Source organism: Heptranchias perlo, chromosome 38 (genome assembly GCF_035084215.1).
Source record: "Heptranchias perlo isolate sHepPer1 chromosome 38, sHepPer1.hap1, whole genome shotgun sequence".
NCBI classification, from domain to species: Eukaryota; Metazoa; Chordata; class Chondrichthyes; order Hexanchiformes; family Hexanchidae; genus Heptranchias; species Heptranchias perlo.
The window spans coordinates 12,737,134-12,751,043 of record NC_090362.1 but is presented as its reverse complement, the minus strand read 5'-3'; the positions used below and the strand labels follow the sequence as shown (position 1 = coordinate 12,751,043).

The 13,910-nt window shown below is 42.0% G+C and overlaps 1 protein-coding gene across 4 annotated transcripts in view; it reads left to right on the top strand.

Moving 5' to 3' along the window:
- The window catches only part of myo9aa (myosin IXAa), a 268,372-nt gene that overhangs the window by 609 nt on the left and 253,853 nt on the right, over window positions 1-13,910 (top strand). The window lies entirely within an intron of this gene.

The following is a 13,910-nucleotide window of genomic DNA, read 5'->3' as shown; positions in this document are numbered from 1 at the left end:
GCCCTGGACAGCCCGTGCCAACAGGGGCGCGTCTGCGCCCTGGACAGCCCGTGCCAACAGGGGCACGTCTGCGCCCTGGACAGCCCGTGCCAACAGGGGCACGTCTGCGCCCTGGACAGCCCGTGCCAACAGGGGCACGTCTGCGCCCGGGAGAGCCCGTGCCAACGGGACACGTCTGCGCCCGGGAGAGCCCGTGCCAACGGGACACGTCTGCGCCCGGGAGAGCCCGTGCCAACGGGACACGTCTGCGCCCGGGAGAGCCCGTGCCAACGGGACACGTCTGCGCCCGGGAGAGCCCGTGCCAACGGGACACGTCTGCGCCCGGGGGAGCCCATGCCAACGGGACACGTCTGCGCCCGGGGGAGCCCGTGCCAACGGGACACGTCTGCGCCCGGGGGAGCCCGTGCCAACGGGACACGTCTGCACCCGGTGGAGCCCGTGGCAATGATGCAGAATCTGCGCCCGGGAGAGCCCGTGGCAATGATGCAGAATCTGCGCCCGGGACAGCCGGTGCCAGTGATGCAGAATCTGCGCCCGGGACAGCCGGTGCCAGTGATGCAGAATCTGCGCCCGGGGCAGCCCGTGCCAGTGATGCAGAATCTGCGCCCGGGGCAGCCCGTGCCAGTGATGCAGAATCTGCGCCCGGGGCAGCCCGTGCCAGTGATGCAGAATCTGCGCCCGGGGCAGCCCGTGCCAGTGATGCAGAATCTGCGCCCGGGGCAGCCCGTGCCAGTGATGCCGTATCTTCGCCCGGGGCAGCCCGTGCCAGTGATGCCGTATCTTCGCCCAGGGCAGCCCGTGCCAGTGATGCCGAATCTGCGCCCGGGACAGCAGGTGCCAGTGATGCAGAATCTGCGCCCGGGACAGCCGGTGCCAGTGATGCCGAATCTGCACCCGGGGCAGCCGGTACCAGTGATGCAGAATCTGCGCCCGGGACAGCCCGTGCCAGTGAGGCACATCTGCACCCGGGTCAACCCGTGACAATGGAGCACATCTGCACCCGGGATAGCCTGGTGCCAATGGTGCATATCGGCACTGGGAATGCCTATGCCCATCTCAACCTGTGTTAGTAGTACAAATCTGCACCCAGTAACCAGAGTAGCTGCTAACAGGCCAAATCTGTGCACTGCAACCAGTGCCTGTACCAAGCTTTTAGTCACCTATCCTCATATTTCCTGTAAGCTGTTGTAATACCAGCCATGTAAATCTGCACCTCGTAGTTGGAGTACTCCTGCAAATCTGCACACTGCAACTGGAGTACCTGTGCCAACTCCAACACTTCAGTGCAAATCAGCACCATACAATACCAGTGTGCTTGTGCCAAGTGTCCAGAGTATCCATGCCAACTACAGTCTGTGATAGTACAACTTGGTGTGACTCTCATGCTGCAAAAGTAAACTGTACAAACAGCTTTGCAAAGTAACTGTTACTTCATATTAATTAGCACTCATTCTGATTTAAAATAATCTGATCTCACCTTAAATTACAGCTGAGTGCTGTTTCTCAAGGAAATTATCACTTGAGGGAATTACTGTTGCTGTAAAAATAATTGAAATGCAATAAATGTTTTATTAACTTTGAGTTACAAGGCTTGGTCCAATGAAGTAGGAGGTGGAAGGGAGGGGGGCTGTCACCTTGCGTGAGGGGGATGGAATGGGCTTGGAATAAATACAAATGCACCACAGCCCGTATAGCAGGTGGCAATGTTGTTGGCTTTACATTTATGTTCATTTAAAATAATCTTTACAAAGGTGCATTGAAATTTCTTATTGTTTAGGCTGTTCTACAATTTCAGAATGGACTTCTGTTGCAGGATGTTGTCTTTCAAACATCTACTTTGAACTTTGGTTTATGTGTACTAAGAAATTTTTTTTGAAGTTTGAAAGGCGATGTAATTTGTAAGAAGGATACTAAGGCCGTCACCCAGCAGTATCTTAGAATGTAGTTTAAGATTTTTTTAAAAATCAGTTTAGAAAATGTAGCCCCAATGTTAAAAAGGCTAAGGATCTCTCTGCTGTCACCGGGTTTCGGTAAATTGTAGTGTGAAACTGTCATATGTTGTCATCTTGAACAATGAAAAACACCCAGCAGTAGATTCCAGATTCTGCCCTTCTGAACATGGGTTTTGTCTGGAGAGAGCATTTTGAGTTATACTGAGACTGAGGTATTGATGGTGAGAATGATTTGAGTTGAATTAACATTACGTAAGTATTATACAACGCTAAAGCATGTTGGTTTGTGATTTTTCTATATTAGCTGAATGAAAGCACTAAGGATGGAGGGGGGCGGCTACAGCTTTGAAGAGAGACTTGAGAAATTCAGGCTTTTCTCATATGAGTTGGGAAGGTGAAGGGGTGACTTGATGGAGGTCTTCAAGAATATGAAAGGTTATGGTAATGTGATGGCTTCAACCATTTGTGGCAGAGAATCTAAGTTTCATAAATTTTATTAAATGGGAATTAAGTGCAAAAAGTGGAATAGTAAAGTGTATGGAAGCAAGCAGGCGAGAGGGATTAGATTAGATGGCAAATGTGGTGATAAACACAGTAGCAGTTTTGATGGGCTGGGTGGGTTGCTCCTGTGCTGTAATATTCTATGATTCAAAGTTGTCTAAAACAGAAATTGTTGAACGTTGCAGGTCTGTAACCTTGTACAAATTAAACTACTTTCCTTGAGATTGAGGTGCTTATCAGAACAACTGTGTACCAGTGCTGGGTATTGTATTGTATTGCTGTGCAGAATGTGCATGTGAGTAGCTGTTGTTCACAGTATCTTGGCAGGAGCTTTTTCTATATCACTGTCCCTTCTTGTCATATGATGTAAATACGGTAAGATTTTAAAGTTTTATATCTTTAAAATCGCTACTGTGTGATTTACCTCAACTTGATGGGTGCTTTTACATTGATGTTAGGGGATCCTTGGAGAGGTATGGAAGTCATGATGAACCTTTATAAAACACTGGTTCGGCCACAACTGGAGCATTGTGCGCAGTTCTGGGCACTGCACTTTAGGAAAGATGTGAATGCCTTAGAGAGGGTGCAGAAGAGATTTATTTGAATGATTCCAGGGATGAGGGACTTTAGTTACGTGGATAGACTGGAGAAGCTGGGGTTGTTCACCTTGGAACAGAGACGGTTGCGAGGAGATTTGATAGAGGTGTTCAAAATCATGAAGGGTCTAGACCGAGTAGATAGAGAGAAACTGTTCCCATTGGCGGAAGGGTCAAGAGCCAGAGGACATAGATTTAAGGTGATTGGCAAAAGAACCAAAGGTGACATGAGGAAAATCTTTTTTACGCAGCGAGTGGTTAGAATCTGGAATGCACTGCCCGAGGGGGTGGTGGGGGCAGATTTATTCATGGCCTTCAAAAGGGAACTGGATAAGTACTTGAAAGGAAAACGTTTGCAGGGCTACGGGGTTAGGGCGGGGGAGCGGGACTAGCTGTATTGCTCTTGCATAGAGCCGGCGTGGACTCGATGGGTCGAATGGCCGTCTTCCGTGCTGTAACCTTTCTATGATTTGAGGTGTGTTCAAGTGAGGACCGGTATCTCTTTCCCTCCCTCGATTGTAGCTCTCCCCATTTTAATTTACCAGTTGGTGATTGTGGGACCTGTTGGAGGGGTGACAGGAAGGCTGATTGGGAGATGGATGTTACTGTGTGCAGAAAGTGGAGTGAAGTGTGTATGGTTTTTTTTATTCGTTCATGGGATGTGGGCGTCACTGGCAAGGCCAGCATTTATTGCCCATCCCTAATTGCCCTTGAGAAGGTGGTGGTGAGCCGCCTTCTTGAACAACTGAGTAGCTTGCTAGGCCATCTCAGAGGGTGATTAAGAATCAATCACATTGCTGTGGGTCTGGAGTCATGTGTAGGCCAGACCAGGTAAGGACAGCAGGTTTCCTTCCCTAAAGAACATTAGTGAACAAGATGGGTTTTTATGACAATCCGGTAGTTTTATGACCACCGTTACTGATACTAGTTTTTTTTTCCAGATATTTAATTAAATGAATTTAACTTCTGGATTACTAGTCCAGTCTCTCTCTCTCTCTCACACACACACACAGAGTTGTGTGTGTTGCATTTAAACTCTGGAGGATGACCATTATTGCTGAATGCACTCTTCAGATACATGAGCATTCTGAAATGGCTGCTGTTACTGTATGTGCTATCCAGACACCTGGTACTGTATATTGTAGCTTCATTCATATACTGGGATTGCTGATACAGCATATTGTTTATTCAGAGTCTGGGTTGGTGGTACTATATGGGCTTGATTCAGAGATTGGGATGCTGGTACCACATATGCTTTATTCAGAGACAAGGATACTATTAATTCATATGCTTTATTTGGAGACTGGGTACATACTTCACAGTCTGAGAGATGGGTGTTGCTCTGCTCAGACTATTGGATTTGGCTGCTGGTATTGCTCTGTTCAGAGTGCCAGAGATGGATGTTGCATTGTACACTCTATTTACATTAGAAATGGATAGTACTGTATATATTGTGTGAGAGATAGTTGCGAGAACTTAATAGTGTTGAACCTGGTTGAGTGTTGTTTCTATATTGCTGTTACAGTATAAACTATTCAGTCTGTATGATATGGATGTTGTAATCCTTAGCCCTTTGGGAGGTGGGTATTACTGTATTCAGACTGGGGAGTTGACTGCAGTCAGTATATACCATATTTGGTCAAGGTGTATGTACTTAGTGACAACATTGGAATACAGTAATTAAGGTTTCAGTAAAGCATAATGTGTGAAATTTTCATATTATGTCCCAGTACTCCATTCATGCTCTCGGGTATTGCTACTCGATATGAACCATCCATAGAGTTGTTAGAAGGTGAAAGGTGAAGCCATCCAATGCTTGTAACTGGTAGATTTTGCTTTGGTTGCATTAAGCAATGTTAATCACTAAGATTTCAATTTGTTGTAATGCTGGACGTGTAAAATTTTCACAGTGTGCCATACAGCACAGATTTGGCCCATTGTGCCTGTGTTGGCTGTTTGAAAGAGCTATCCAATTAGTCCCACTCCACTGCTCTTTCCCCATAGCCCTGCAGATTTCTCCTTTTCAAGTATATATCCAGTTCCCTTTCGATAGTTACCATTGAATCTGCTTCCATCACCTTTTCAGGTAATGCATTCCAGATCACAACAAATCATTTCCCCTTGGATTTTTTGCCAATTAGCTCCCAATTTTGGCATCCCTGGAAAAGCACCCAGCAGTACACTTGTAGATTCTGTGTCTCCAAATGTGGGTTGTACTTGGAGAGAGAATTTTGATCTCTAACACTGGAATGAAGTGTTGGTGGTTATAAGATTCAGTGGTAGTAGGAGCAATTTGAGGTGATGGATTAGAAGCAGCAAACAGGATGCATATTGGCACATCATAAATATTTTGGCTTAAGTATGATTTTTCCTGTAGTGTATTGGTTCCAATACAATAAATAAGCCTGGTGACAATATTATATGTTGTGTTCACAAAAAGTTTAGAAGACTGATGCTGTTACTGTCAGATTCTGTTTAAATAGATGGTTATCTTATCACTAGATAGTTAATAGTTTTGTATTTTAATAGTGGAAGATGGATGTTATTTCCAAATATATTGTTTGTATGCACACCTGAGTTCTTTTCGTCTTGTCAGCAGCAATTCTGTTACTTTAATCCAGGAAAAAGTTTTTCTTTTCTACCCATTCTGGTTTCATCAAGAGCCATTAATGTTAATAAGGATAGAGAAGCACTGGAGAAAGTGCAAAAAGGATTTACTAGGACTAAGAGGGTACAACTATCAGGAAAGACTGAACAGGCTGGGGATCTTTTCTCTAGAAAAGAGGAGCCTGAGAGGTGACCTGATAGAGGTTTTTAAATTTATGAAGGGATTCGGTAGGGTAGATGTAGAGTAGATGTTTCCACTTGTGGGGGAGTCCAAAACTAGAGGTCATAAATATAAGATAGTCACTAATAAATCCAATAAGGAATTCAGGAGAAACTTCTTTACTTAGAGAGTGGTGAGAATGTGGAACTCGCTACATGGAGTAGTTGAGGCGAATAACATAGATGCATTTAAGGGGAATCTAGATAAGTACATGAGAGAGAAAGGAATGGAAGGATATGTTAGGGTAGGAGGAGTCTCGTGTGGAGCATAAACACAGGCACACTGAATGGCCTGTTTCTGTGCTGTAGATTCTATGCAATTCTATGTATAGAACTTGCTATACGTTTCCAAGTTTTTTGTGAAATTTTGTTCTGGTTACTCATTGTACTGTTACTTGTTTTTGCAGTGTTTTATTTTTTGTGTTATAGTTCTTTGGTTGTTATCTTTTCACTCTGATTGAACCTTTCCCTAGTTAATGCCAGTGCCTAATTTGAAGTCTTGAGTTTCTTGCTGTACATCCTTTTAGGCAATTGGTGTCCATAACTGATACTGATATCATCTACTCTCTTGGCATATTTTCCAGCTGTGCACAGCCTGCCCCACTTTTATCCACTTTGTTGAAAGTTAGTGATCACTTGAATTGCGAGAAAGTGATCTTGAACAAATGGATGGCATCACTTGATTATTCCATGCATCAGTGAGAGCTTAGAATCCAGTTCCTCTATGAAACACGAGAGGAACTTGCTGTCTCCAGGCCAGATAGAGAATTGAGTGCAGATCTATGATTCTGCCTCCAGGAGTGTTTTTAATAAAAATGTTAAATGAGTTCCTTTAGCATTCGTTGACTCTAGGAAGAAGACATTGGGATTTTTAAGAATTTGTACAGCCCTCTTCACTGATTGCTCTAAAACTTGTTTGTGTTGACAGTTTTCTCTGCTAGTTTGTCCTCCTTCCTTTCCGGAAGCTTTTAACTTCTTGCTGGAGTACAGATCCATTCATCAAATTGCTGTCCGGTGACAAGCCCAAGTGACCATCATTGTGTGGGCCTAGACTTTGAATGTTGACTGTTTATTTAATTATGGATTAAACGGAGCTCTGTATGTGTGTGCAAGCATTCTTGTATTAGTGTTCCTGCAGCCTAAGTGAACCCTGAAAGATGTTTGATGTCTACTGGCTGTCTTCATTGAATGCTGATAAATGACTAGTTAATGAATATGCTGCTTTTGGAAAGAAACCAAAGCAATATCATTACATTTTCATGATCAGCAGTATGTCAGATCTGTGACTGCAGAAAAGACGACACAAGATATTTTAGGCTAAACCCTTTATTAGTGATGTTCCTATTTCCAAGTGTAAAATGAGCTATTTTTTTTAAAAACTGATCACGGGCGAATTCTTTTTTGGAAATCTGTATCGGTATTTGCCCCTGACCCCTCAAAGGTATACTGATCTGAAATCTGCTGACTACACTGTTCAGGGCTAAACTTAATCACTGATTCACATGGACAGGTGGCAGATGCAACAGTCTGATTCATCACTGTAATGCAAAGTTGAATCACTAAGGTGGTGAAATATTCTCACTACTTTTTTCTCTCCATTTTTCTGCTGTGGCACAGTCCCACAGATGCCAGCATTCTTCTGGTACTGTGACAAAGTGGTCATTCTTCGATGTGTGAGCTCAAACAGGGAATGCTGACAAACTGTTTAGCTACCAAGGGGCATTACAGCTGAGTGTGATCCTATACTCACCCAAGACATTTTTCTGTGTACGAGGGGCAATATATAAATGCAATTTATTGTTGTTGATTTCCACACAGGCATGCTTTCCAACAGGGATTACCGAAATGAATTTTTCATTTCGTGGCCAGGGGCACGGTCAATTTTGGCACCTCCTGGCTGTGATCAGCCAACTTGGCATGGACTGGGGATTGAATCTGGGACCTTCCTGCTCTGTGTGACACAGATCCACACTGGGCAGTGCACTTCGAAATGGGGCACCTGGCCAATTGTTTCAGTCCCTCTTTTCAAAATTACCTTATATACCTTTGCTTCACAGAACCAATATGAAAAATATCCACATTGGAATTAATTGGACCCACTCTTTTTCTCTCTTTCTTCCCCCCCCCCCCCCCCCACACCAAGCTTGTTGATTCAAATTGTACATTAGGGAGGTTGTATTCCTTTTGACAGAGGAACTTCTATGAAAGTATACTACCAGTGCAGTACTATTATTAGTTAATGCCGTCACTGAAAAAATAAAACTTGCCTCAAATATTTTTCTTCATTGACTGACACAGCATTTCTTGATCAAATTAAAATTGGATGTTTGTCAACTGGTACCCCAGTTTGTTAAACTCTTACTTTAAGACTGTTATCACATAGTGGATAATTATACTGATTTGTAAGGCCTTCGCTATACTTAGAGGTTAAAAGTAAGCATCAAATGTAGACAGATTTGGTTGTAACAAACGTATAGCATTTCAATTTAAATTAGGAACATAGGAACAGGAGTAGGCCATTTAACCCCTTGAGCCTGCTCCACCATTCTATTAGGTCATGGCTGATCTGGACCTCAACTCCATTTACCCATCTTTGATCCATATCTCTTGATACCCTTACCTAATAAAAATCTGACTTATCTCAGTCTTAAATGTCAATTGACCCAGCACCTACAGCCTTTTGGGGGAGAGAATTCCAGATTTCCACTACCAGTTGTTTAACTGATTCATTGTTGTCAGAAGAATTTCAGTGATGTGCAGTGGTGGGCTTGTGAAATTTTCAAATTTTGTCCACTTGAACTGTGAACTACACCTAGTAGTACATTTATAAATTTTGTCCTTCCAATCTTTTTTCGTGTCTGGAGAAAGCATTTTGAGTTGTATAACATTAGGGTGCAGTGCTGATGATTACAGGTCTGACAACTGATAGTTTTGGGAGCACTATGAGTTGATGAATTAAGAGTAATACATGACACTAAAGGCTATTGTTTTTCTTCCTGTAGTGTATTATATCAGTATGCTAAAAATGTCCAGTGACAACATTGTTACTTGTGCATGAAAAAATGTTCTATAGTTCCTCGCATTTTTCAAATCCCACTCCTACGGTAATCCATGTTGGATATTTGTAGAAGCTTGCTTTTGACAGCAAAACTGTGACCAAATATTATGAAATTTGCAAGGCTTCTCCATGTTCCCTAAGGGCTAAGTGTACTTGCAGAGAAAATATATGTTGAGGCAGCTTGGATGCATCATATCCCTCCGTCGTCTCCAGACAACAATAACAACTTGCATTTACACCAATGTATTTTTTAGTTGAGTACTGCTGGTCGAAGGAACAAATGCTGACGAACTTTTTTTTGGAGGATTTCTGTACTATGTTTTGGCATCCTGTGTAAGGCACATCCTGTGAACACTGGGTGTGTAATAGCTTCTCCTCATGGTTGGGTGTGTGATGGAGACACATGGCCTAATTATAGCAACAAGAGCAGCACTGACTGGGGCCATCCAGAAACGTCTGAAAACTTTCGGCTGTAAAGTACTCTGTTAAATGGGTCAGAGATGCAGCAGCTTATTTTTTCTTGGTGCACTTTTTTTGTGTACAAGTAGATCTTCCATGGAGTTGCTCATGAGTTCTCTACTTTCCTTAACTTTGTATCGCTCTTCTGTCCTCAGACCTCTCTGTCACCCCATTTTTTCCTTTCCCCAATATCGATTTACCTCTCTCTCACTGTCCCTTGATCTGTCCATGCAGTCTACCACCTCATCTTTCTTTGTCCATATCTCTTGGTCCCCATTGAAGAAAAATGAGAATCACAGCAAAAAGTTTATTGAGCCCAGAAAAATTCACCAATTGGTAATGTTATGCCAAGGTATTTGTGTGAACCACTGGAGCCCAAAGACCAGAGTTCCCATATTTCCATAGCCAAAGACTGTATATTTCAAATTTATTGAATTTGGGCTGAGCCTTTATCTGAAGAGCAGTATGGTCGAGGATTATAGCACTGTAGGAACAATCCAAGTAGTTTGTTTTATCATTTTATTAAGGCTAAACCATTGTAATTGCCACATCTGAGACAATCAATAATGTTTTCTTTCCCCACTATGACTGAGAATGATTGACTTTTTTTTGTAAAAGTGCTTTAAATACTTGTCAAGAATTTTGTATGTGTTCTACCCACTTCCATTGTCAATATGTTTTCTGATGATTTCAGTGTTTGGTGACACTGTGCTCTTTATATCTGGTGCAGTTGTGCTGAGATTTGGAGAACTGATGGCTGGGATGTGACTTGTCCCTTTTGCTTCTGTAGTGTGGTGTAATAAGTGATGTAAGCTGAAAATCTTGCTGTGCAGTTATACGTGCCCTCGGGCCCTGCCTTCTCATGCATCACTTTGTCCTTGTGCTTCTGATTCTGTTGGTGAAATGGGCTGTAAATAATTGCTGAAAATGATCTGACTTTTTTTTAAGGTTGTGTTTATCTCCTCTAACAGTTTTGGCTTTGCAAGAGCTTGTCGTTGAACACACAGGCTATCTAGGATAATGTTTGCTGCATTTCCTTTGATTTTCAGATGATGGCTGCCTGAAATCAATGTTAGTTGTCATATCCCTGTGTGATATATTACAAAATTTCAATCTCTTCCCTGTAGCTCACCGGAACTTCAGCAAGCAGCTTTTCTTTGAGCCTAGACAATGAGCGTGGACAAACTATTTGATCATGGGGAGCCATCGCAGTTGAGCCTAATTTTGTCTCCATCCAAAACCTACACATGCCCATTTTTAAGCAGAAATCACCAGATAGAGATCAGGAGTAAGAACCCAGGCTAATTCCTCCCAATAGGGGTGCTCAGCTGCTGCCTAGCCGAAATCAGCTCTTTTACCACTGATTCTGGATCAGATCTGTATGGCTCAGTTCTACACTACATGATGTATTTGTGTCATTGTGGGAGCTCCTAGTGACCACCTTGAAGTAATTGCAGTGGGTTAGACGGACAACATAACAGCATTTACATAGAATTATATGGAAATTGCAAAACAGAAACTGGCTGTTCAGCCCAACAAGTTAGTGTTGCTGTTATGCTCCTCATGAGCCGTGGCTCTAATCCTGTGTGCCTTTTTTCTTTTCCATATCCCTTTATCCCCTTTTCCTTCAACTACCTACCTAACCTATTTTTAAATGTCAACATGTCTCTGGTTTAATAACTAGCTCTGGTGCCTCACAACCCTGTGTGTAAAAAAAAAAAGTTTCTCTTATTGTCTGTCCTAAATCTCCTACATTTAATCTTATATCTCTGTCCCCTCATTCCAGATCCCTCAATAAATCTGTTTCTAGCTACTCTGTTCCATATCTTTATAAATTTAAACACCTCCATTAATTTAACCGTTGGAATTCTTGTTTGGTTAGAATAATATATTTGTCAATGAATTTGCTCCAAAATATAAAGATATGCAGTAAACCCATACTAATTGATTGTTGGAACAGCGATCTGGTATGATGGAAAGTAGAGGGAGTGTTTTAGGATAATGGGCGGAGGGTGGCAAATTGACTTAATATGTGCATGTGAATAATCAGTGACATGGCCTGAGGCATCTGCAATAGGCTTTTGTGCCTATTATTTTCCTAATTCAGTAGCTCTGTACTGAGAAATGGCCAATGAGAATGCTGAACAAATTATTTCTTTTTAGGTCTTTATCAGTGTTGTCAGTTCGGTTTCTCTTAACACAAATAGAATTCTCTCCCTCCCCACTCGTGAACTGATGCACTTCGACTAATTTAATTAGGAAAACTTATCTGAATGCAACATAGCAATTGCTTAGTCACCTTCTCTTGAAAAATCCTTGCTGCCGAATGCTCTGACTGTCGTTCAGTCAATCATTGTAATCATCCTAGAATTAAAGGATTTTGTCATCACGTATTTCAGGATCAATTTTTCTACCCTATTCTCCCATAGGTGTTGATTTTTGCTCGGGTAATTTTATGAGTGCAGGCTGTTGTATGGTACTACACCAAAAGTAGCCATTTTTAATGGATAAGCCCAGACAGTGAATGCCAATAAGCCCATGGAGCATATCACAGCTGAGCTGGATCCTATCGTCAACCCATGAACACTTTCCAGCAGCAGTTTGGATTTTGAGAGCAGGAACTCTGCCTCATTTCCCTCCACCACCCCGAACCTGGCGTGTTGGGGTCTGTGAAGCGCCCAGTAACTCAAAACAGGATTTGAACCAGGATCTCTGGTCTCTGACTTGCTGCTATGTGGTCAGTAGTTTTACATAGAATTACATAGAAATTACAATACGGAAACAGGCTGTTTGGCCCAATCAGCCCGTGTTGGTGTTTATGCTCCACTTGAGCAGTAGTCTTAATCCCATCTGTTGCTCTGTTCCCATAGCCCTTTATTCCCCTTTCCTTCAACCACCTATCTAACCTATTCTTAAATGTTGACTTAATCTCTGCTTCAGTTACTAACTCCAGTAGTGCATTCCATAGCCTCTCATTCTTCTGCGCAAGGAGGTTTCTCCTGCCCTCTGTCCCAGGTCTCTTGCATTTAATCTTATATCTATGCCCCTTTGTTCTGGAACCCTCTATCATTGGAAACAATGTATTTCCATCTCCTCTGTTCCATCCCTTCATAATTTTAAACACTGTTATCAAATCACTGCTTAATCTCGTCTGTTCTAATGAAAACAGCCCAAATTTTTCCAGTCTTACTTTGTATTTGTAGTTTCTCATACCAGGCAGCATCCTGGTGAATCTGCACTGTACCCCTCTCTATTGCCTCAACATCTTTCCTATGGTGTGAAGCCCAAAAGTGCATACAGTACTCCAACTGTAATTTTACTAAGGCTTTATATAGAGTCATTGTTACATTTTGACCTTCATATTCCATACTTCTCACCATAAATCCCTGTATTCCATTATCTTTTTTAAAGACCTTATCCACTTGAAATTGTGCTTTTAATGTCTACATCACCCAGCCTCCCCCCCCCCCCCCATTCAAAGTATAATTATTACTTTCATTTTCTTTTAGCAAAATGTACCACTTCATATTTGCTGACATTGAATTCCATCTGCCACTTTTTTGTCCATACCACCACCTTATCAGTATCCTCTTGTAGCTTCCATTGATCCTTAGAATTATTTATTATGCCATCTATTTTAGTATGATCTGCAAATTTCGACATCACTTCCTGCCTTAACCACTAGGTCTTCGTGGGAGCTCAAAGTAATGCTATAAATATAGTATCAGAAACCCATTAGCTGCTTATGGTGCTTAACTATAACAAGAACAGGATCACCTAGTGTGACAATAGTAGTCTCTTCTGTTGAAAATGCACCGCTTTTAGTTATAATTCCATTCCGTGTCAGTTGAAATGGAATGAAAATCATTTTGTTCTGTATTATGGTCAGGGCTTGCCACTCGAGTAGGCCAATGGCAGAAGATTGACATTGCAGTTTTTTTAAAGCTGAGATTTTTTTGACACACAAAGCAGACATAGTCAGTCTTCCATGTACATAAAACAGCTGACCCGTCGCAAGTTATTTTATTGAATATATATTTAACTTTGGGTAGCCTTGTTAGTGTATATTATGATTAGTAATTTTGAGGCACGTAATGGAGGAGGGCAGTGTTTAAGAAGGTTTGAGGGATGTAGATTGATGGTGATAATTTGGAACCTTTGCTGTCTCATTTAAACGTTGATGACTTCAGTCAGAACAAACAGAATTTAACTCTTTTCTCCTTTGTTCCCTTCCTCATTGTGTTGAATTATTGCTATTACATTTCCTACATTACAACAGTAACTACACTTCAAAAAGTACTTAATTGGCTGTAAAGTGCTTTGGGACTTCCTGAGGTTGTGAAAGGCGCTATATAAATGCAAGTCTTTTCTTCAAATCAACAGAGAATATTGGGAAAATGGAAAGCACTCAGATTCTATTCAGAAAAAAAATCTGCTCTGAATCGAAATACATTTATTGTTGATCTTATGTATGTACTGTCCATAAATGATTTGGGGCCAACAGTGGATTTGGGGGTG